This window comes from Ochotona princeps, chromosome 1, assembly GCF_030435755.1.
Source record: "Ochotona princeps isolate mOchPri1 chromosome 1, mOchPri1.hap1, whole genome shotgun sequence".
NCBI classification, from domain to species: Eukaryota; Metazoa; Chordata; class Mammalia; order Lagomorpha; family Ochotonidae; genus Ochotona; species Ochotona princeps.
This window is the reverse complement of record NC_080832.1, coordinates 76,053,325-76,057,005: the sequence shown is the minus strand read 5'-3', so window position 1 is coordinate 76,057,005 and position 3,681 is coordinate 76,053,325.

Below are 3,681 nucleotides of genomic sequence, written 5' to 3'. Positions count from 1 at the left end.
ACTCTCTATTACACAGTTACTATAGATTCCCTTTAAAGAAAAGCCATAAAGCAAAATCAACAACAAGAAGAAAATAGAAATTTACAATGCCATGAAGCTAAATAACTTGCTAGTGAAGGACTAATGTGTCGCTGAAGAAATGAAAAAGAAAATCAAGATCCTTGTTAAAGAAAATGATGTTACTGTTTGACTTATGAGTCAGTGAAGAATTTGATATGAGAGAAAAACTGTTTTGAAAAAATGAAAATAAAAATATCGAAATCCATGAGATATAGCTTCTGTTGTTCTTTGTTGGTGAGATGTCTCATTTAATTCAATCTTATTTTAAATAATATCTATTTTTATCTTTTGTACAAATGAGCAGATTTAGGAGCATAGGGAGTCCTCCTCTTTGTTTCCTGTCTCTCTCCCATTTACTATTTCTCTCCCAAATTATTAGAGAAGCAATTTTAAAAAGTTAGATTTTCACATTTCAGTTGATTTAATCAACTAATATAAACAATAACTTCCATGAAAATGGGTCACTTATCTGTTCTCAGAACATATACTTCAAAAATCGTAATAAATGATTAATAAGTGCTCTCTAGAGCTACTTTTTAAAAAAAAAGTCTTTCTTTTTAAAGATTTATTGGAAAGGCAGGTTTACAGGGAAGGAAAAATGGAGAGAAAGATCTTCCATCTGCTGGTTCACTCCGTAAGTGGCTGCAATGGCTGGAGCTGAGCCAATCTGAGGCCAGGAGCATGAATTTCTTCTGGGTCTCCCAACATGGATGTAGGGTCCCAAGGCTTGTGCCATCCTCTGCTGCTTTCCCAGGCCACAAGCTTAGAGTTGGATGGGGAGTGGAGCACCCGGAACACAAACTGATGTTCACGTAGGATCCTGGAGTTTGCAAAATGAAAGATTAAACAATTAAGTCATCGTGATGGCCCTGTTTTCTTATTTCAAAGCAACTTTAATTCCTTGCCATGAAGCTTAGAAACAATTGAGCAAATTTAGAGTGACTGCACATATTAAGAAGTTGTGGCAGAGAATCCTTAAAAAATCCTTAAAATCTCTTAAAGACATGTAGGGCTTATATTCAGACAGCCTGAATCAGCAAAGCTCTAGTAGCTGTTGATAAGTGGTAGCCTGTCGGATTATTGAACATTGATTAGGTGGTGTCTGTGTCAAACTGGTTTTAAACTATCGCTGCTTTGTAAATGTCACTGCATCAATATTTTTTGGGTTAAAGCATAACCTGGTTTCACACATTGTTTCAGCAGGCTTTTATTCAAATTCACTGCAGGCATCTTATTTCACTCTCACCATACTGTTCAGACCATATGATTCGATGCAAGTGTGACTCTGTCTTCATAGCTAAACTTCTTAACTTTTTTTTCTTCCTTGTCAAGGTAACACAACACATTTGATTCTAAAATACTAACATATTCTTTAGTTCTCTCTTCCTCATCTTTTGTCTGAGAATCAAGGTTAAATCTGATAAATACTCACTTGTTGAATTTGAGCATTTCAAGTAGTGCTAGTGGTTATCTTGCTTTATTTTGTTTGTTTGTTTATTTATTTATTTATTTATATTTTTAAGACTTGTGGCTGGCTAATGTGTAGGTTGGTAATGTAACAGGGTGGATGGGCAGGACTGAGCAAAACTTAGTTCACAAGGGCCCGGCGGCTTGGCCTAGCAGTTAAAGTCCTCGCCTTGAAAGCCCCGGGATCCCATATGGGCGCTGGTTCTGATCCCAGCAGCTCCACTTCCCATCCAGCTCCCTGCTTGTGGCCTGGGAAAGCAGTTGAGGACGGCCCAATGCATTGGGACACTGCACCCGCGTGGGAGACCCGGAGGAGGTTCAAAAAAAAATTAGTTCACAAGCAAAATTAGAAATCAGGATGGAGCACAGGTCATGCCGAGCTAGGCTCTTGCACCTACTGGTCTGCGTGAGCCAGGGACGCTAAACCACAGTGTCGAAGGCAAGGGCCGGGACAGGTGAGGGACTATGCCAAGCTGAGTCAGAGTAACCACTAACATGCATGCAATCTATGGCTGGGAACAGGCCCAGCTGGGGAGCTAAGTGGATATCCTAGTTGGGTTTAGGTTCCCACCAAGGAACGTGTAGTCTGGAATGAGGGCTACGTTCTGATCAGGATATTGTTGTAGTCTCCCTTGGCACAAGTGTGGACTGGGACTGGACTCACCAAGCCAGACTAGACTGCAACACCATCTGGTGCTCTGCAGGACCAGGGCAGATGTTGCACGGACTAGGCTAGGTCTCAGCCTCTACTGAGCCATGTGTGAGCTATATGTGGGTATGGATGAGCCGTGGCTGGGATGAAACATTCAAGAGCAAGAACCAGATTGGGTTGAAGGCCAGTAAAGAAAGGACACTGTTCCTACTAGGACAGGAGGTGAACTGAGTAGGGCTGGCTCATGGATCCCCTGGTATGCGCAAAATCTGGCACTGGGAGAGGTTCTGACGGAGGAGCCTGGGCAACTCCTCTGTCGGGACACAGTCCCTGCAGGTAAGCGCAAGAAGCATGATAGGAAACAGCCCAGAACAGGCCATGGAAAGTATCCCACTGGCATACATTTGGCATGGATAGGGGCCAGACCAGGCTGAACCAGCTCACATCAGCCGCTGGTGAATCTGAGCACCAAAACAGAGTGTGGGTTGAGCCAGGTTTGGTCGTGACAAAAACCCATGCACAATACGGAATGCTAAGGTGAGGTTGCCTATACCGTATGTGTCCGCAGCACCCAACCAGCACACTTGAGAACCAGCAGGGAAGGGGTGGAGTTGGCAGGGGGATTAAGAGGGGGCTCCCCTGCTGGACAGCTACTCTCACTGGAGAGCGTGGCTGGGATGGGGGTAGACCAGACTAGGCAGGGCTACAACACCTGTGGGGCTCATGTGTGCTAGATCAGGGAAAAACCAAGCTGGGCTGATTATTCCTCCTGGTACAAGCACATATTAGAGTGGGTGTGGGTTGGTTGGGCTTTGCCACAGCATCAGCTGGCAGAAGCTGGCATTAGGGGCTAACGTTGTCAAGTTAAACTGCAGAACCACCTGGAAAGTGCATTCTCCAGTAGTGGGAGTGGGTCCAGTAGGGGAAGAGTGGGCTCCTCCCTCTTGGGTTACCACTCCCACTGGAGGGCATGAAAACCAGGACAGGGGCAGGGGTGGCTAGACAGAAGGGCACCAAACAGCATGTGTGCTGGGCTGGATAGTGGGGCTGGTTGGGTTGAACTAGGCTTCAATGCCCATTGACATTTATGAGAGCTGAATGGGATGTGGGACAGACTGGACTAGTCTGCTGTACCTACAGGCAAGCACGAGAACCAGGATAGGGGACAGGCTTGGTGGGGGTTACTGTGGGTCACTCCGACTAGGCTGCAGCTCCCACTGGTTTGCATGAGGGCTGAGTGTGTGCTGGGCAGAATCAGGCTGGAATGCAATATCCATTGGTTCCAGTGAAAGACAGGGCTAGAAACAGAACTGACCCAGCAATTGCAACCACCAGCTGATTGGGGTGATGGACTGTGCTGGGCCCTGTACTGGGAAGCACACACAAGAATTTGGTCTGGGATCACCTCAAACAAAGTTTCTTTAGGGATCCCCTCAATTGAACTGCCAGACTCAGAACCCCAACCATGAAAAGACAGAAGACAGAACAAATCAGTCAACTAG